Genomic DNA, 20,928 nt, shown 5'->3' on the forward strand with positions numbered 1-20,928 from the left:
AATAGGGAAGAAAAAAAAAACACACAGAAAAAAAAAAACAGGTCAGAGGTGAGTCACATGATCTGTGGAGTTAGGACAAATCAACACAGGAGTTTTGTCTCTAGACTGGCAACAATGACAGTATAAAACCACACTGCCCATAATGAGGTCAGGTTCAATTGTGCTTAATAGGCACCACTGATTTTCATTATAATTAACCCTAGAGTGATGGATGAGGTGTGTGAAACACCAAAGCCTTTTCAGAATAACAGCTTTAACTTTTTGAACTTCAGGTTTTGTGCATTTAATGATGGTTTCTAAACAGCAAATTCTGAAAACCACTCTGGAAGCTGACAGAGAACATTCTGTAAACTTCTCCTATTTTGTTCACTGCATTTCACAACAGATTATTTCTTTTTAGTTTGCTTGATTTTGAAGTGTGATCGGTAACAGGAATCCTGAAAACCACCATGTTAATTAATTGCAGTTTGTATCTGCGTCATACCAATTCCTTTAACAGAGATTATACTTCATAAATTGAATACACGATATTCAGTTCCAGTTGTTTCCACTTACTTCTGAAATCAGTATAAAATAACATAGATTTACTTCATCCCCCTAAGAACAAGGAGTAACCTCTGCCAAATAAACAAATAAAAGTAGTGTTTTTAGTGAGACCTCTTTCAAACTTCACCTGAAACCCCACAAAACACAGTCTCATCAATGTAGATATATTCCTTTTATTTTATTCAGGCAAAGAAAGGCACAGTACAACTTTCCTAAATACAAATTGATTTTTAACCAGACTGAGCTGTGCATTCATCAGCTTTCAAAATGATCCAAGAATATTTAAAAGTAGACACGTTTATGAGTATTGCTCGTTAAATTCTTTCTACAGAGTAATGATTTCATTAAACTTCTCATTTAAACAAAAGTTAGGCTGTGTTTGTGGGCACAAATACTAATAAGCAGGAAAAGGAATTCTTTTGCTGAAAAGAAAATCTGAATTTCAACTCTGTTCCCTTTTTCATGAAGAAAAATAAAAATCAGTAAGACAGCTTCAGCATCTAAGATAAGAATGGTCGAGAATGGGGAAAAAATGCTTGGGTGAAGAGTAATTTTATTATAAATTAAAAATTACTAACACGATAAGTCAAAATTTCAGGGTTTCATAAAATTTAAGTAATTTATTTAGCTTTAGTCCATACTGTAGAAGACTGGTGTTCATGCCAAAAAAATACAATGGTTATAATTGTACTCTGATACATTTCAAATGGAAAGCTTTCTGCAGACATAATTTTGGCTTCAAGACTGGAACACTTTCTTGGCATTGAAAGGGCATTTGATTCATCGGGTGTTTCACAATGTATCACTAAAAAGACCTGGTGAGCAGCCAGTTCCCTATAGGGTAATTTTTCCATCCAGATGCAAGTGCTATCAGAGGCCCTCGTCAGCTAAACTAATTATGATCTTGCATTTGCTGATGCCTGCTCACTCTAACGTTCGACATCCTCCATTAATCATCAATACAAGGAAAATGAATGAAACGTAAAGAAACGAGGGCTGGTAAGCTGCACAGCCATAAAAATCTGAAATGAGTGCAATAATTTAACAAGATTGGGGAAATGTTTTTAGTGAGCACAAAGTCAGGCTAACAATTGCCCTTTCAAACCAAGAACACAATTTCATTAGTACAGCAGGTTGTGCTACTTTAAGGTGATACAATAAAATCTAGATTGTCATCAAGATAATCTCTCTCTCACCCTCTTACATCATTCCTTACTATGTCTCTTAAATCAGAAACAGTAACGCACTATGTTTTTCTCAATTTGGGTAGGGGGAGAAATAAATAGTAGTTGATGTCCTTCAGCCAACAAAATCTAACATTGTGTATTCAAGACACAGCTCACTCTGGCAAGGCACACTTACCTCCAAGTGAGCTAGAGCTCCCAAATCTTTTTGTGGTTGCATATCCTTGCAAAACTTCACCTGGCCGCTGAAATATTTTCCTTAAGAGTACAATGAAAGCTTCACTAAGCTAACCCCAATTTGGTCCACTTGAAGGGTGAGAAGTTTCCAAGCGGAAATGACTGTATATGGCCAGGATTCAGACACAACTGCATAACTGTTCCTTCCCATTCCTACTTTTTGTCTGTCAGTCTATGGTTTCTTGGTGTGGTATATTAAACAAGTGGAGTCTTAATCTGAGTAAGTCTTCCCACCCTTTCATTTCTGTTTGTGTTACTTGAGTTTGGGAAATACCCCCTACAAAGTCATAGAAGACTTTCACAATATAGAGAGTAGCTTAGAGTTTATAATCTGTATTCACATACACCTGAATGGTGACAGAAGGTGTTACAAGACTGAAATCCTCACTGACCCATGTGGAACTAGTGTATGTTTAAAACATTGAGAAAAGTAACTCCTATTATATTTTCACTTTCACTTAAAGATCTGATTCAGATTGGGTATCGGTTGCAATGAAATAATATAATGCTGACAGCAAGCTACAAAATATCAAGTTGCAGCTATCTGCACCAAAAACATGCACCTGTGTTTATCTAGTACATACAAACTATTTCTAAAAGTCCCAAGAAGTTCAGCCAGACATCCTTCTTTAAATTTAATGTAAATTTATATTTCTTTACCTTCTTGGTCTCTTATTTCTGTGTCATTTAAAGACCTTACAGAAAAATCAACAATCATTTTTCCCCTGACTAAGTGTTCCAACAAAGAGTAACATACACTGATGAAATAAGAATTAAATCACCTCTAGAGAAACTTAAATCCTGTTGCTTTGCTGTTTTTGTTGTTGTTGCTTTTTAATACAACGTTTTGTAGTGGGGATGCAGAGCTTTAAAATGGGCTTCCTGGGATGAAACAGGACTGGGGTAGAATCAGACTACGTATTATGACTCTTCAGATCCCACTAACCAGAGAATTGACCTGCTTGTATACCTGAGACATTTTGATCACGGCTTCAAGAAAAAATGGAAGCTGTTTTTAAAGGCCTGCAATGCCTGTAAGTCCTCTACTCCCAAACCAATACGATTACTTTAAAAAAAAGAAAAAAAGAAAAAAAAACAGGCCTTTACTTTCCATATCAAGAGTTCTATAAAGCTTATTAGCCAACAGAAATTATAAATAGTTACTTTTTGTCCTAGATGGTAATTAGTGATGATAATTCTACTTCATAAGTCTGTTTGGCTTTGCATATCCAGCTTTTGTACCAGTCAGTGACAATACTGCTGTATTTTTCCAGTAGTCTTGCAAAGGAGCAGACCTTTGAGCTCCAAATCAGCAAGATCTGCCCCATGGCAATGGCCTACAGCCTCAAAAATGCCAGCCATATGCTCGAGTGCTCTGCTAAGAACAAACCTCAGCCAGCATTCGAAAGAAATATGGAAGCTTTTGCTCTTTTTCAAACATGTACACACGCTTGTCATGGTTAAACAATCTGTTAAGATCAGCCCAGAAAAGGTAAATTGACAGAAGTAATCACGGTAGGCTTTGAGCCACAGTCTCAAGTTAATGCCACTGGCACTAACTGGAGGCATCCATGAAATTTTCCTGTACATCCTTGTAAGAATAAACCAGAAGGGTCTAAATAACTAAAATATGTATTTACTAAGTCAAACTTTAATCATCTGGAGCTTTATAACCGCTACATTACAATCACAAATCCTGAAGGGGCCAGTCCAGCAAAGAGCCTGCCTGTCTCTATTTCCATTCCAGTTCCTGGGTCTGGGCATTTAACATCAGGATTGTCTCAAATCACATTGGGCTGAAACTTGGCACATGGTTTTTTTCTCAGCCCAAATGTAACCTTATTTTTTTGTTGTTGTTTTTGTAACAAAAACTTTATTTAAATCAGTTCAGCTGTTTATAATTTGGAGACTGGCCCAAACTGGGGTGGGGGTAGGAGGGTGAACAGGGGAATTTCAAGTTTCTCAGATAACTTTCTAACAAACCTACAGCCATAGTGGTTTTGCTCTCAGGGGGGAAGGGGAAGTATGCACACATTTTAGTATTTTATTAGTAGCAAAGCAACAAGTGGATTATTATTTTTATGTAACTAAGCTATGAAAGTTTGTAATTGTTCTGTGAACATGTATTGCAGATCTCTCTACTAACTGTTTTCCCTAAGTAAGAACCATACTGAAAGCATGTAATTGCATAACAACCCTTGATATGCAGAGTATTTACTCACATTTTTTATGGTTTCATATCTTGACCATTTCAAATTGAACAAGTCTGAAACCTGGTACACACATCATCAAGTCTGAATGGCTGATGTTTTTAACTCCTTGAACAATTTTCACTAGTTACAAGACTTCATTTAAGTAAGGGAGTTATTATTAGTAATTTTTGCTAGCCAATAAAACAGCAGAGAATACCGTAAGAAGTTATTTATTCAGGCATATTGACGGGATCATGCCCTTGTTTTTCACACAAAACTGTTTTAGATTTTAAAAAAGATGTCATGCAGTTTATGCAATTTCAAATTTTGTAGCCATGCAGTAGAGTCATTACAATTTACAGTTACACAAGAATACTTTAAAATGTACTGAACTTTCAGATAGTATTTCAATGGAACTTCATTTAGCAAAATACATATTTTAAAAGCCAAAAATGCTGCTCAAGAACTGTGGCTTTTTAGCTAGCTAGACTAACCAAGGGTGCCTGACACTCTTCTAGTGCCAAATACATCCTGTTTTCAAAATTTCTGCCAGAAGATGCTTTTAGAAACTCAAATAGGCTCCGCAGGCGTCAGCCAAGCGTTTTTCTTACATCACCCTCTTGGTTTTGGACACAACAAAATTTGTCTTTTTGCTGATTACTTTCACCTCCCCACAACAAAATGACGATACAATGAAGCCTGACTGGGTTTTTTGTCCATCTCTGGCTTTCCTACCATGACAGAAATGGAGAACATCGTATTCGCCGGTCCAGAATGTAAGATGCAGAGAAATCATAAATGTTACCCAACGATAAGCATATGCCTGACCTATTTCCAGAGACAAAGCTGGGGACTACAACCATACAGGTCTCGCTGAAAGCCGGGCTAACCACAGGCTCTGGATGCTCTCTGGCAGCACGGGAGGTCCAGAGGGGAAGTGCCAGGAAGCATGCACACCCCTGGCTCAGTGTGAGCCAGGTGACCCTCCGTGGTCAGCACCAACTGTAAGCAGATGGCCTCAGACCCGTAGTCGCCTGTCTGCTGCCATGTGGTTCAGAAAAAAAAGACGTTTATGGTTTCAGCTGTATATGCTGTGTTTGCACTGCTGTGATTATTTTGGAGTTTCTTGTTTTACACCTGCAGGTCTTTCCAGGTATTGTCCACTACTCACCCTTACACGAGGCAGCCTTTAGTTTTCTGTGTTTTGGAAAGGCTGAGATTAACTGAAGTTTAAGACCTGGGCAGCAATGCACCATCTGGATGTTGGAATAAGTGCTACTTTCTTCAGTTTAGGATAGGAAAATAATCTTTTAGCCCTCTTTTCTTTTGGCTGCAGGGGCACTCAGACCTTCCTAAATGTGTTTAATCAAAACCGCTTTCTCTCTCAACTATGAAAATAGCCACAACTATGTCCCTGTAAAGTTTCACATTTTAAAATTTTAGTTGCTTTTGCTGTAACTATGTCTAAATTAAAAAGAAAGTCATTGGGCTTTCTTCCCTTCATAACTTGGAAAACTTTCAGGAATAGAGCAGGCACAGCAAATTTTCAACCCTAAAGTGTAAGTTGTCAGAAAAAGAGAAACACATAAGGCAGAGTGTTAAAGTAGATCTTGTTTTCAACCTCAGCTATGAGTTAACAGATGCCTCTTGAAGTCAATTTAATGTGCCAAATCCAAAGTCTTCATCTAGGAAATTTTCAAGAACAATTACATTAGAGAGCTGTATTTGAAAGACACATAAGAAAGAGGTTAGGAAAGGCAAAGTAGAAAGAAAGTAGAAATGTCAAGAGTAAAGTTAAAATTACATACCTAATTCATACAAAATGTTTAGTGGAATTTTTAATGCTCTATTTTAACAGCATATTGTATGATATATGCTGTATCACGAACTTAATGACAGGAATCAGGGGTTCTTTAGAGAGTCAAAAAAAAACAAAACAGACAGTAAATTAAACATCACCGCTTCACTACTAGTGCAGTATTTCAGAATTCTAACCCTGATTTCCTTAGAGAGTGTAAATATTTTCATGTGCATGTAAATTGCAATTATTATTTTTTTAAGAGCAGCAAAAATGCAGATGAGTAGATTTTGTCCTAGCATCTGTAGCATTTCCCTGTATTTTTATAAAGCTGCCTTAGAGACAGTGACACTTCACTACTTAAAAAAAAAAAAAAAAGAAAACTAAAAACCCCACCCATCCACAAATAAACACAAAACAAAACAAAACAAAAAAACAACAACAAGAAGACAATACAGGCAAGTGAACTCCAATCTCTTTGTGTTACTAAGAATTTTGCATGATTGCTACCAAAGTAAAACATCGGCTGATTAAACTAAACAATTAAATTAAGAACTGTGCAGGTATGCAAAGAAACCATGAAATCAGCTGCTGTTGAATCTCTTTACCTTTATTTCCTCACCCCAGCTACAGAACACCCAACCTTTGTCACTGCAAAAGGACCTGGACCAAACACCCACCTTCAGCCAGAGCCTAAACTCCATGGGTAGAAATTCACCATCGTTTTAATCAGCTGTTAAGAGCCATGTGCAACTATATACGATCATAGTACACTTTCCAAGGAAATGTCCTTGAGTTATTAATTTTCATTCATTTGAGCATTTATCTGTGAAAATTATGCAGTTGGCAGTGCATCTCCTTGTTAATTCATATAGGGATGGAGGGTAATTTCGGTTTCTCCCTCAAGATCTGTGGTGGCAAATATATGAAGCAATATAACTTTTTGTACAGGTTAGACTTCCTTGTCACAGTTAGTGGCGGTTCATTTTTAAATGCTATGTGTGAAAAATATGTGTGATCTGCTGTTGGGCCAAATTATTATATACAGACTAAATAACCAGACAAATACATATTTAAGGCATGAGACATTTGTAATGAACACTGAGAAACATTTTCTGGTGAAATTGCATGTTAATCTGGTTCACAAAGAGTTAAATATTGACTTAATTTTTCTGGAAAGCGGCTTCCTTCAATCACCTTTTGCTAACATATTTTTGAGGCCTGATCCTCAAACTCACACAAACTGATCATCTTTAAATCTCTTTCAGGGCTTTAAACAACAGTGACTGCAGTGTGGCACGATCTCTCTTCTGCTGCATTTTGCTACTGACTCCCAGCAGTACGACACAGGTCTCCATGGAGCCAAAATTAAAATTAATTTTAAAAGTTTTATTCACACCAGTGACAAAAAAAAAGGAATAAAAAAAAAAGCAAACTCAATCTTGCATTTCACTAACAATAATGATGTCGTTTTGCAATAACCAAATCCTATTCAAGAGGAATAGAAATTCTCTCTCCAATAACTCACCGAGTCAATTACACAGGAAAGTACTGTAATGGGCTGTCCCCCGTCAAACAGCTCACGTACACGACTTCCTTCTCAATTACCAACTTGTCTGCATTGCCATCTGTAAAAACGAACACATACCTTGTGCTGCCAGTTTCTGCTCTTGCACTTCCATTAGTGGAACTGGCTGCAGCTGCTCAAGAAGAAAGCCCTGATTGTCTTTGTTTTCCCAAAACGCAGCACCATTTTTCTAGACTCCTTGTGCCTATCGACTCAAGTAATGTGTTATCTCTGCTGAGGTGTGTTCACAAATATTTAAGCTACAGCCTGCCTAATTTGTGTCCTGTTTTTTCTTTACAGTTTACCGCCTGGCACAATAAAAAGCTGCCAGCAGCATCTCTCAGCATCTTTACAAAAATTACAATGTTAGTACCGCAACAAGTTTAATCAGCTTTTTTTAAGAACTGCTGCAAAATTTGCTAAATTTCTGTTCAAGCTTCTTCCCAACTTTTTAAAGCAACTTGACCACTCAGGCAATTTTAGAGCAGTACTTACATGAAGTAGCCAAAAACAAGATTTATATGAAAAGTACAATTTAGGAATAATAGCATTCCTTACTAAAAAAAGGGGTAGGTAGATGTATTAGTGTGTAAGCTGGACAGAGGGAGCCTGGTTTGGGAACTGTGATCCTTGTCCCTAAATAATATAAACGTTCCTCCACTGGCACTCTGCAGAAACAGATTCATGCAGCAGTTGCGATTCTGAGTGGCTGCCTGAAAAATCAGTGCCTGTTCCCACAGATTGCTGCTCCTTCCTGCACACTGCCTGCTTCCAAACGAGCTAAGCAGTTGTTAGCGAGCGAGCCTAAGAAAAAGTCATTATGAGCCCCTTGTATTTTTCTAATTTACAAACATTATAACACAGACAAAATTAGACTGCTGCTCTTCTGTTCAGTCACTGCATAGAAGAAGTATTCTCAGAACAGCCCTAAGCACGCTGAAAGAGACATCGAGAAAACTGGAAACGCTTCTGACTTTCATTTCTTGGCACAAAGCAAAAATATCCAAGCCCTGCTGTCTCCAATAGGGAATCTAAATCAATAGTTAGACTCTGTTATAAACAGACTCGCTTTCTGAGATAAAGAGCCAGTTATGAAGGTGCCTAAACATGGAATTAGGTGCTTAAGTTTAGGCATCAATACTGGAGGATTTATGTTTAAGAAGGCACCACCCCGAGTATCTCTCCTTTCATGAAGTAGTCTCACTCATCAAATGAATAGATAAAAATGGAGCAAAGATACATCCATATTTCCTTAAACACCCCCCAACTTTGACATGGTAGAAGAACCAGACAGCATTTGCAGATCTCTGCTAAGAGCCAATATGTAACTCTACATATGATAGTAATTGAGGGTCCCAATCCCGCAAGTACTCTGCTGTACGAATGAGCACAAAGCTGCTGGAGTTCTCAGCTTCTGGCATCTGTTCCCACTTCCATAGAAATCAGATGGGCAAAATTAAGTTTTGAGGGGGAAAAAAAATCACAGACATTTAAAAAACATTCCCTGACCTTATTAAAGTCCACGTGATCTCTATTTATATAGAAAATGGCTCAGAAAGCCAGCAGCTGAGAGGAGGAACTCTCATTTGTAGATTTTGGCTGAGGGCTGCCAAAATCAGCAGGGGAAAGGCTCCTCGGGGGTAAAAATTTCAAAAGCCATTAAGTGTCATAGAAGCCTCAATCCCACTGACTTTTGATCACCTACATCCTCCCAAATTTGCACCCCAAATCTGGAAATTACCCTGGAAGAATAATTTCTATTTCTACGTTACAAAATGAGGATCTAAAGTTTTAATGGAAGTCTTCAGGACTCAGGGAGGAAATGTCAATTAGGTGTCTACTTCTTGGTGAAAACCAGTGAGGTTCATTTACCTGGTACTTGTGCTTTAAAAAATTCCCCTTGGGACCATTAATTTTAATTAAAGAAGAAGCATAACAAGAAAATGTTTCTTATGGGCAGATATACCTTATACACTTCTTCAGGAACTGAAGTAACTATAATTTGAGTCTCACACAGTCCCCCAGAGAAAGCTGTTACTAGGGAGGGATCCAAAGCTGATCCAAATGTCCACCTATTATTTTCAATACGTTTATGACTGCACTCTTACTGCAGATCTTGTTACGTGCTGTTGCTAGAATGGCTTCCATTCAGAAAAATCAACATTTGCCAACCCATACCACACAATTACCATAGTTATTTCCTATTGTAAGCTTAGGGAGAAACTGTGGTATCCCAGATACCACCGTGTGGTAAATATTGAAAAGTAGTGGCCTTTTTATAATGGACATTTTCATCTAATCCAATCCATTTCAAACACTTCCAAAGAACAAGACAATAAAGCAGAGTCTGTGTCTAAGTGGCTGCTTCTAACATAATAATCTTATTCTGTTCTGCAATCCCACTTTTGGCAAAAATATTTGATGGCTTCCTTTTTGAAGCTTTAAGAAGTAAGAATGGACCAGAGTTCATGTTCAATGTTGCAGCCATATAGGAAGGTAATGGGGTAAAAAAAAAAAAAAAATTCTCTTGCAGGGAAGTAAAATGTGCTATCAATAAATTTTATGTTTGTATTTTTTAAAGTTAAACCACCTAAAACTGCCAGCAGCCTCCCGAGCTGCATCAGGCAGAGCATCACCAAAAGGTCGAGGAAGGTGATCCTTCCCCTCTGCTCAGCCCAGCGAGACACATTTGGGTCTGGGGTCTGGTGCTGTGCTCCCCAGTGCAAGAGAGACAGGGACATACTTGAGAGAGTCCAGTGAAGGGCTGTAAATGTGATTAAGGGAGTATCTCTCTTACAAGGGGAGGCTGAGAGAGCTGGGACTGTTCAGAATGGAGAAGAGAAGGCTCAGAGGGATCTTATCCATAGGCACATATACCTGATGGCGAGAATAAAGACTGAGCCAGGCTCTTCTCAGTGGTGCCCAATGACAGGACATGAAGCAAAGGTACAAACTGAAATACTGAAAATCACATTTGGACATAATGAAAAAACTTTTTTTTGCAGTAGGGGTGGTTGAACGCAGGAGCAGGCTAACCAGAAAAGTTGTAAAGACTTTACCCTGGAGATACTCAAAACACACAGGGATGCATCCCCGAGCACCCTGCTCTAGCTGACCCTGCTCTGAGCAGCGGGGTTGGACGACGTGATCCAGAGCTGCCTTTCATGCTCAGTGATTCTGTGAAGCTGGTGAACTATATGAAACTCAAGTATTCTGGGTAAATTGATCCTTTCTTCAACTGAATCTTTCTTTAGTGAGAGGCTGTAGATCGTTTGTCACTTACTTGTTGTATTCATTTCTATCCACTTTAGCCTTAATTCCTACTCGATTGTCTTGAAAAATATTTGAAATTTCATGGTTATAAATATTAAATTAATTAAAATAGACTAAATCAGTAATAATTTCAAAATATTTCAGAGAAACTGCGAGAAGTATCTAATGTAGGTTTTGCAAAAAAACATTCTCTGCCTGTTGTTTCCTATGGAGATCCTAATGTCTACTTGTAAATGAGATTCAATATATGGTGTTGTATAGTTTTTCTTAAAAATGCCATTAAGATGAGAAGGAGAATAGAACAACTGTTCTACATTTTGGAGACATTTCTCCTTAAATAGTGTTTATGTACTGCAAGCATCCCTTCCATAAACAAACCAGGTCTTTGGAACAAGTGAACACAATCTCTGAAGAATCTTTACCAGCTTCTATTTCTGGTACATGATGCACTGTGAATTTTAGGCCAACATGGGCATATGGTCTCCTAGTTTGATAGGAAACATTTCATGGAATTCAAGACAGAGCCACAGCATAATGACTGAAGACCTTAAAATCTGTGATATAACACAAGGTTTAAAAGGAAAAAAAAAAAAAAGAGAGAGAAAAGGGAGAAAAAAAAAGAAAAGAAAAACAGATTTCCTGATACAGTGCTAGGGGCAGTAGCAGCATGTAAAAGCACAAGAAAGAGGAAAGTCATGGTAACTGTTAGGGACAAAAGAATACTCTGAATCCCTTATTAATCAAGCTTAACCTCATTAATTAAAATGCCTTAACCAAGCCTTAAGCTCTACTGCCACCGCCACCACCACTGCCCACCCAGGAGAATCACCCAGTAGGGAAATCAATTTAAAGTATATATACACTATAATAATAATAAACAATATTTATCTTAATAGCATTCATGCAGGATTTTCTGCCTTGGCAACCCCAGAAGCTGGTATGTCCTCTGTATTTTTTGTACTCATTCACATCAGCACCAACAAATACTGTAACTGCACAGTACTGATTCCAGCATCCCTAGAATAATTTTTGTCCTACCTTGAAGGAAGTTGTTCTTCCATTGCTTAAGACACCAGCTTTAAAATCGGCATTGTCAGAATTACTGCTTTCCACCTATGGATTTCATTTCTCCAAAGGATTTGTTTCTACTGCAACTGGCAGGGTGAATTTACTGTGGGAGCAGTCATTCTCTTAAGTGGCATGCACTTGACAGTAGCAGTACGAGAGAGAAATGCAACTTAGTGGGGATTTCCATCATAAGCCCTGCAGGCTGAGGAAGAAATGCACCCACCCTGTCACACACTCGGGCTTCAGTTCATAGTTCTGCAGAGGACTGAAAAATGGCATTCGCGAAATGAAGCTGGAACAAGAGACACCGCAAAATTCCCCCTGCAACCCTTCAGTTAACTTATTTTGCACATCTTCTGGAGGCTTCTTAGACGAAGCTGATTGTGCAGCAATACCTTGTAAAACAAGCTCTCAGCTTCCTTTCTCAAGGGGCATCAGCTAAACCACTCCACAGCCTTGTTCGTGGGCAGCTGTGGCTGGGTCCGTGCTGTACCTGGAGAGGTAAGGACCACTGGGCTGCCTAAAAGCGATCACTGTGGTTGTGCAGGCCTAGGACAGGAACTCAAGGATGAACTGTTTGGGTCTGTTCCACTGATCAATACACCAGATTTTGCTATATAAGCAAAAAAAAAAAAAGTTAGGAAACAGTATCCCTTTTCCCTTACTTCTGCTGCTTGTATCACAGTTCATCTGATTTTAAGCAAGACTCCATAAGGCCCACATACACAACTCTGAAATAAAAATGTCTCTACCTTAAGACATGCCATACACAATCACAGCTGCTAACAGACTATACTCAAAGCCATTTTGCTTTACTGACGGAACAAAAATCCTGACAGTTTATGAATTCACCTTTCAATTTAATTCAGGTTTTCCTTAACAGTGAAATGTCAAATTGTTTTCCCTCCTTTTCTTTATCACCTACTGGAATCCTTAGGAGTGAGAAGGAAAAAGATGCACACCAAAAAGAAGCGCATTAATAATGACATGACTTTTCTCTAGGGGAAAAAAAAATCTTCCATTTCATCAGCATCTTTGCCAAAAGCTCTCTTTCAGGAACTGAAAAGAGAAGGGGCTTTATTTCCTACATATATTTTATAGGAAACATTTTTTGGTTCTGTGTCATGGACTAGGATTTCACACCTTAGTGGCTAGTCATAGGGAAATGGACATGGCTATGGAAACTTCATGGCTGTGAAACTGTGATAGTAAAATCAGCAGGAAGATGAGGAAGGTGTGGGGAACACTGAATGATTCATGCAGTAACAAACTCTGGACCTTCTGAGGAGATTTTCGGATGGCTGCCAATGCTACCTGCCTATGACCAGTATCCCGGACCCTCTGAAGGAGGGTTTAAATCCAGGCATGATACACAACAAGTCCTGCTCTTTTGAATAATACCAAATATGTAAGTGGATGTGACATGCGTGTATTTTTATAAGAAAAGATCTTTTCAAATCAGGTCACTTCTACCAGTGAGTTATACCTCTAGAAAAAAAAAAAATCCTGAAAGATAAATACCGGGCCCTGTTTCCTTTATTAACAGCAGTCTGAGTTAATGAGGGAAAAACTTTCAGAAGTTACTATAGAGCAGTGCAAATCTAAGCATCTTAGCTATGACATTCAACAAACCTGTGTTTTGCAACTAACTCTTCCTTTGCCAAATCAGAGAGGAAATCCTTTCCCTTTTCAACATACCTCCACCACTGGCACGACACACAAGGACAGAAGAAGATGGTAGAAAACAGTGAAAACCTAGCACTGTTCTGATCCCCATCTGTTTTAGACAAAACAAAACAAAACGAAAAGAAAACTGATTGCACTGAGCTTCACTTTTGCTATTCTAAAGTTAGTTCTTGGCTGATTTTACTACAGATTTGCCATCACCTACCTCTGGAGCCCTGGTACGTGTGGCAATGCCAGGGTAGACCTGGGAGATGTTATCTTCAAGATGGTGTATGTAATTGTGCATTTCAGGAATGAAAGCCCTAGCACTGTAGTACACATCGCACGCACAGCTGGGGCTGAAATTTCTACTACATTTCAGTGATTAATGGCCTCGGAATGAAATACAAGTTTCCTACTGAATGTTGCAATCTCCCTACAAATTTGGCCTTGTCTGCTATTTACTGGCTGGGTGTCGGAGCAGTGAAAGATCAGCATTGCTCAAACCACCAAGTCTGGTCCCAGGTACAGAGGCAAGGGAGCAAGAAGCTGGGCAGCACTGAGCGCAGCGAGGCGGGAGCAGGCTGGGCTGTAGCAGTCAGCTGCAGTCACTAGAGGGTACTGTGAGGGCACCTAAAGGGTCACGCGATGGCAAGGGATTAAAGAAAAAATTGGGAACACCACTTGGCAACTGGAAATAGCTATTTCCAAGGTAGATCTGCTTTAAAAACACGCTATCTCCATCCTGACTTCCAAGCGGGAAGTACTGGCACTCACAGCAGCACATGCCACCAACAAGCCAAGCAACTCACGCCTTCATGGTTCATTTTTAAACCCTGTGCAATCTGTGGATCATGAGTCACACAGCCCTTTCTTACGCAAAAGGCCAAACAGCCACAAAGAGAAGAGTGAGAATGAAATTCCTATGGTTTTAGCGGTGGTTACTCACAGAAGGCAAGATGGGGATCCCCTTGTTTACGAACAGCATCATGTGAAGCTACAGGGCTATTTAAGAAGTAAAGTAGCAAAAAAAAGAGAGAAAGTCTATCAAAACCTGACCTTTTAATTACTGAAGAAACAGAAAATTAGAATATATTAGAATAGAAATAGAAAAACTAGGGCTATACTTAGCAATCATCCCTTGAAGAAATCTTAGCCACCACTTTTTCTGAGTTTATCCATTAAACACTGCTATTCTGTAGAGAGTAAATATACGCCAGGAAATCTAATGGGCATATTTCAATATTCTGGTATTTTTAAAAGACACAACCTTTTTCATGCACAACTATCCTTTAATGCGTCTGCCTGAGTTTCCATGCTTTTCACGGAGTAGCAAGAAGGGATGTTGGATGATGCTTGTGTTATACTTTTAAGTTCTACCAGATTTCAGTAATGATTGTGATCAACCAGTGCACTCCAGACTTTATTGCCCAGCCTTCTTTTTCCATTTCTTCCATTGATCAACCAGTTAATAGGAGAATAGGAAGAAAATTTGTGTGCAGTGGATAGCACAACATTTCAACTAGACACAGAAGTGGACAAATAATAGAATAGTTGGTAATATCAAGAAAAAATGTTAACATTTACTAGGTTTACTTTTCACTCTATTTAAATAAAAAAAATTTCAAGTAAAGTTTCTGTATTTTAGTCTCAGCCAATTTTGGGCCACACTGAATGTTAAATAAACTATTATTTAATCAAATACAGGCATATTAGTCTCACTCCTGCTGACAACTTCAATTAGAGTATTTTTGCTTCATACCAAAAAAAAAAAAAAAAAGGAAAAAGAAAAAAGAAAAAGCGCATGATCTTTAAACTACTATGGCTTCTGCACAACATCTGGTTACAATTTTTTATATATTCAACCATCAAACTTCTATCTCCACAAAACAGTTTATTCAAGATTTGTTTTAATTATCCTGCATTGCAAGCTTCATATGGCTTTGAAAAGGGGGTGAAAGGATTGCTCACGAAGCAGACAGATGCAAACTGAAAAGGACTGTACATTGAAAGATGCTTTTGAAACAATTTTTTAAAAAAATGATAAAAACCTTTATTTCATTGCCAGGAAACAAGTGCTACTTTAACTGTTTCATTACACAATACTTCTTGGCTTGTTCATTAGCGATTTTAATGTATTTTTTGTTGGATCCTAGGATTAAGGCAATCTTTACTAGCATTTTCATTGGAGCCATGCAAGTTTCAAATACATCTTTTCTCTTTTTCACGCCAATGCCACAGTGGGAACACTATATTTCTAAAAGTTCTAGCTTGAAACAGAAAACATAGCAAAGAAAGCATCTGAATGTGATAAAGTAGAAATAAAAATGAACTTTATGGCAGCACAGAAAGGCCCTGCTCCTACAAAAAAAAAAAAAGGAAAAAACAAAAAAGTGCTGAATTTTGAGCATGGGAAAGATCTAATTTAGTTTCATAAGCCTATTCACCTGTGTAAAGTTAAGCACATCCATAAGCTTTTGCAAGATTGGACCTAAGATAAAAATTAAGAAAATGCCTGGGGTTCTGGTTTTATTAAATGCTAGAGCCTCAGTCAGCCAAAGGGACATAACTGCACTTTTCTTAAATGGCTCTTTGGGTGCTATAGTGAATCAATGAGTCATCACTACAGATAGAAACTGTTTGTCTTTCATGGTGGAATCATTGCAGACTTTGGAGAATATGAAACTTCTTATTCATTTGTTTGTGTTACATATATGGATTAATGGCAAAGCAATATGGAAAGTTATTATTTATTTTATGAGGTAACTGCTTTGAAATCCAGCAAATGAAACTCCTTTTTCCTGTTTTTCAGTCAGTCAGCACCCATCATTCCAAGATAGGATATTCAAGCTAACTTCAGGGTTTTTTCTGCAGTTTGCTTCAGTTGTAAAAGCATGGATTAGCCTACACATGGAATGTTATTTTTCAAGATTTTTTTTTTCCTTAAAGATGCTCCAGTGAAGCCAGCAGAAGACATCGCTGCAAAAGCACAGTTTATAATCCATGGTCTGCTTGTGAACAGTTGAGCTTCACTAGCTCCAAATCCCAGACAGCAAGCAAACCCTTTTGAGTTTGGTACTGGAACAATACATACAGCTTCTTTTTAAGATTTTTAATGAGGAAACTATTCGTGTCTTAAGGAGGGCCTGAAGAGATGAATTTATTTGGTTTCTGGGAGATACTCTGGTATTAAACCTGTGATACAGTCATGTCTCTGAATCAGTGACCACCAGCCACCAATGGGTCAACACACATGCACTGAAACACCAAAATTTGTCAATCCATGGCCAACCATATCACAATGAGTCTAACCCCTGGAGCCTACTTAATTAATTAGAAGGACCTTTGAGCTCTAGGCTGACTTGCTCAATTCTGGGCTCTGCTTTCACTGGGGCTGTAAGACCTGCTGGAATGGTTTCCCTCAGTTACAGTAATATTTGACACTGCTTGTAACCAAAACCGGGAAAATATGGAAGAATGCCAAACTCCAGCAATATTCAAATTGCTGCTACAAGGCCACTGCTTTTCACGAAGACCTGTCTGGCACTGAGGATGATGTTAGAGAGGAAGCTTTACTTTATCTGAACCAGTCTTTCATTCTCACTTTCAGAATCTCGTGGTTGCACAGAGCTAGCTGGGACACCAGAGACGTGACTGCCCACCCCTGTTAGAGTTAGCATCTCAGCATATCAGCAAAAAGGACTTGCTGGGCTTGTGCAGATTAAAGTGAGGAAACATGAATTGTCATTGTCCTCAGTGACACAGCCTGTGAACAAAGGGCTTCAGTATTCGCTGCCTTCTTTCATTTCAGGTATGAAGAGCACAAACATGACTGAGCACAAAAGGAAGCAGCTGGTGAAGTGATCTTTTGCATATGCACCCCCGGACATGCAATTCCAATCCACAATCAAAAGGTACATTTTTAGTGCGGTGGGAATTTAGACACGTGATTTTGATTAATGTTAATGCAAGTCGTGTGTCCAAATCCCTGTACACTACTTTGAGAGTTTATTCCAAAACTGAAATATCATTAAGGTTGCAACATAAACCAATAAGGCTAGGAAATGACACTTCGTTAGTAACCTATTCATTATGAGTACCATAGGTAACTTGCTGTAATGGTGTGGTACCATAATAAAGTGGTTTAAGTGTTTATATACCACCACTGTCAACTGGCTAGAAAAATAAGGTAAAGACATCCAGACACACTAAAAAAATGTTCGTTTCTGCAACTAGACAAATTACTGCTTTAGAATATTTAGTTATGGTGTTCGATGGGAAGATTTTGAGTCCTCTCCCCAACGACATTTGGAGATTGGCACATTTGTTCTCTTTGGAGACTTATACTCATGAGCAGCTCTGCATAATGCAAGAGAACATAAATAGAGGAAAAGAGGAGCTGAAGGGAGCAGGAAAGTGTGCTAAGAGTTCCTGTTTAGTCAAACTGATAGGTAAAATATAAACAACAAAATATTTTTGGTTTTCTCTCTTTCACCAAGGTATACTCCAGGTCTTTATAGCTATGAATACCAAATGTGTAGTAAGAAAGCCTACAGTGAGAAAGGATTTCCTGTGTGGGAGGAGGTCCCGTGTCTCCAAGAACTGCTTTTGCTGATGTCTGAAAGTGGCATTTCTGTGGTCATCCCCTTTATGCTCATTCTGCAGAAAACTGCCAAGGCAGGTTTTTCTCTTCCTGGGGATTGTAAGCTAAAGTTTTTCATTTTTTTTCCGGCATCACGAAAAAGCCCATGGAAAGAGGAGCTCTCCAAACTTTCCCATGCAGGCAACTTTTTACAGAAGATCAGCAGTGGCTATTTATGAAACTAATGGCTGTGGCCCATAATCTGCAATAAACTACTTTTCACACCTTTGAACTGTAGAAAGAAGAGAGTGTTCTTGTGTGTGCATGGATGTGCAAGAAGAACAGAGGGTAAAAAGAAAAGAGAGGAGGAGGGTACAGACAGAGGCTATAGTCAGGTGGGTGTTACTTTACAGAACAAGGTCTTACAGTAACATTTGGGAAATGGGTCTAACTTTCCATGCCATCATTAAAAGCAGATGAAATTAAAGATGTAACATCGAATTCAGCCCTTTATATTAGATTTAGTATTAGCATTGTGGATCTCAGGAATCTTGTGCTGTACCTGTGTTATGTTACCTCGTTGCTAGTAGTAAATTATATGAAAAGATTCAAAGCTTTTAATGTAAATACTGCAAAATAGAATCTGAGAAAAAAGAACTGGTGCTTACTGGAAAGCTCTCTGGATCATAAATGTTGATCTTTGTTACACATCTATTCTCAATACAGTTTGCTATATTTCTACCAAGTTCAGAAGAGAGGACCATATGCTACTAAGATAAATTTGATTTGTAGTATGTAATCTTATTTTATAAACTCATTCAATAGACATACGGAATGTCCAAGTTCACTAAAATGATCTAAATTACGAAGTAGATTTTTTTTCCTTTTTAAAAAAGCAATTGAACATGTCCTATAACTAGTTTTTTTTAACATTATATTTTCTTTAAAAGTAGATTAGAGGGACACTGTCTTTTGACTTAGTACTAGAAGCAGCAGCATGTGGAGATCTCAGAGTATGTCATTTTTTTCCTTCTAACATAAAGAAATGTGTGAAGTTCCTAGGACTCTTCAAAACGGCCTAGTAATTGAGTCTGGTTATGGTCTCATTAATGCACAAATTTCATTTGTCACCTCCTTTCCTTGTGGATTATGTGCGTTGATTCATCAAGGCTTGTGACACCTGGTTTTCATTTGCTCTGTTTAGTGCTTCTTTCCTAATCAGTTAGTATTGGGTTGGTGTAAGAAACAGTCTGAAAGTAAATTGTACTATCCTCCTGAAAATGAAAAAAATTCATTTTTTTGTTAATATGCAATTAAATACCTTTTCACTCTTATCATCATCTTTGCATGCTTTTCTTTCAAATATGTTTAATGACTTACTTGCTGCAACTACTCATAACATAAAAGGTGCGGACAAAACAATGTACACTTAACAGGGGAGATGTAGGTCTCTATCTAAGCTCATTATTACCAGAAGTAATTGATTTTAATTCATGTAAATGTAAGTGACAAGAATAACACAGGCAAAATTCTTTCTTGCTGGACTACAATATCGTTGTTAAGTTGTAGAGTTTAATAATGAGATGTTCTCACATAATTTTCCCTCTGCCTCCATTCTTTACTTTGCTTTTCTAAAATATGTATCACTTCAAATATTTCCATTCTGTGTGTCACTGGCAAATGCCAAAAATAAAGAAAGAGAGATCTGATAAAGATAAAGCATGACAAAAGTTTCACGGATAATTGCCTTCACATATCCAGTTCAGCTCTCATCTCTCCTAATTAGCCTCATTACCATACCTTAAGACAGACCAGCAGTCACTCAAACTCCCTGTTTTTTCTGTCAGAACTATTGCTGACAGGCAAATGGACAACACATGCACTGAGTGAGTCTATTCTAGACTATTCTTTTACATGACTAGCCTCCAGCAGAAAACACAAAACAATAGGTCCTCTATAAATGTATAATGAAAGTATACATACAGTGTGTGAATACTCAATAAATTATTGTTCTATTCATTGCTCCACCATCACTTAAAATGAGGACAATAAAAAAAAAATCATTCTCATACACTATCATTCTCTAGAATAGCAAAGAGATCAAAAACAGCACAGTATTGCACTATGACTGATACACTCTTCTAGGGCAGCCTCACCAGTCACTGAAAAAAAATCACTTGAGTATAGTAAAGTCTGAATATGTCCGTGTAGTACTGCTTTTAGCACGCCCACATTATCTTCGGAAGCTTTTTGTTTTTACAAACCATGTTCAAATGAAAACACTATGACCCCTTGCTCATATTCATTTAAAATTAGCTCGTAAAAAGTATCCACAGAAACCTGCAATAGTTCACAGGGGCACTAGAAATATTTTAATATTGAACTCCACTGGCTATCAAAACATAAAACTGCATAATGGGAAGCCACTGAAACACCTCACATTGTCCATTTCTTTTCTATTGTCCTTTCAGTCACACATTACATTATATTCAGATACATGGTACTTTGTTTTCATTTTCTCTAAGATGATTATAAATTTCATTGTGTCTAACATCTAACAATTCGGATATTTTTTTCTATTACTACCTCCTGTTAAATGGTACAAATTTTTACAAATTTTCGTATTTTCCTACACACGGTACCACCAATAAAATAACAAAGACGTGTTTCATAATTTTCCTAACATACATTCAACGCTTGCCATGTCCTTTATTTAAGAACTCGGCATTACACAGTTTCTGGTCTGCCCCTTCCCCAGCCGGCTCCCCAGCTCCTCAGACACAATCTTTCTTGTGATTTTATTTTTCTTTTGTATT

At 38.0% G+C, this 20,928-nt stretch overlaps 1 protein-coding gene and 1 long non-coding RNA gene across 7 annotated transcripts in view; one reads left to right on the forward strand and one right to left on the reverse strand.

Moving 5' to 3' along the window:
• TRPS1 (transcriptional repressor GATA binding 1) overlaps nt 1-20,928 on the reverse strand; it is a 213,999-nt gene that overhangs the window by 11,086 nt on the left and 181,985 nt on the right. The window lies entirely within an intron of this gene.
• The window catches only part of LOC308188713, a 40,035-nt gene continuing 19,109 nt past the window's right edge, over nt 3-20,928 (forward strand). The window contains exon 1 of the long non-coding RNA XR_013945711.1: nt 3-20,928. This exon is cut by the window's right edge and continues 1,931 nt beyond it. This is a non-coding gene — a long non-coding RNA (uncharacterized lncRNA).

The sequence above is a fragment of the Anser brachyrhynchus genome, assembly GCF_964034855.1.
Source record: "Anser brachyrhynchus genome assembly, chromosome: 2".
In the NCBI taxonomy this organism is placed as follows: Eukaryota; Metazoa; Chordata; class Aves; order Anseriformes; family Anatidae; genus Anser; species Anser brachyrhynchus.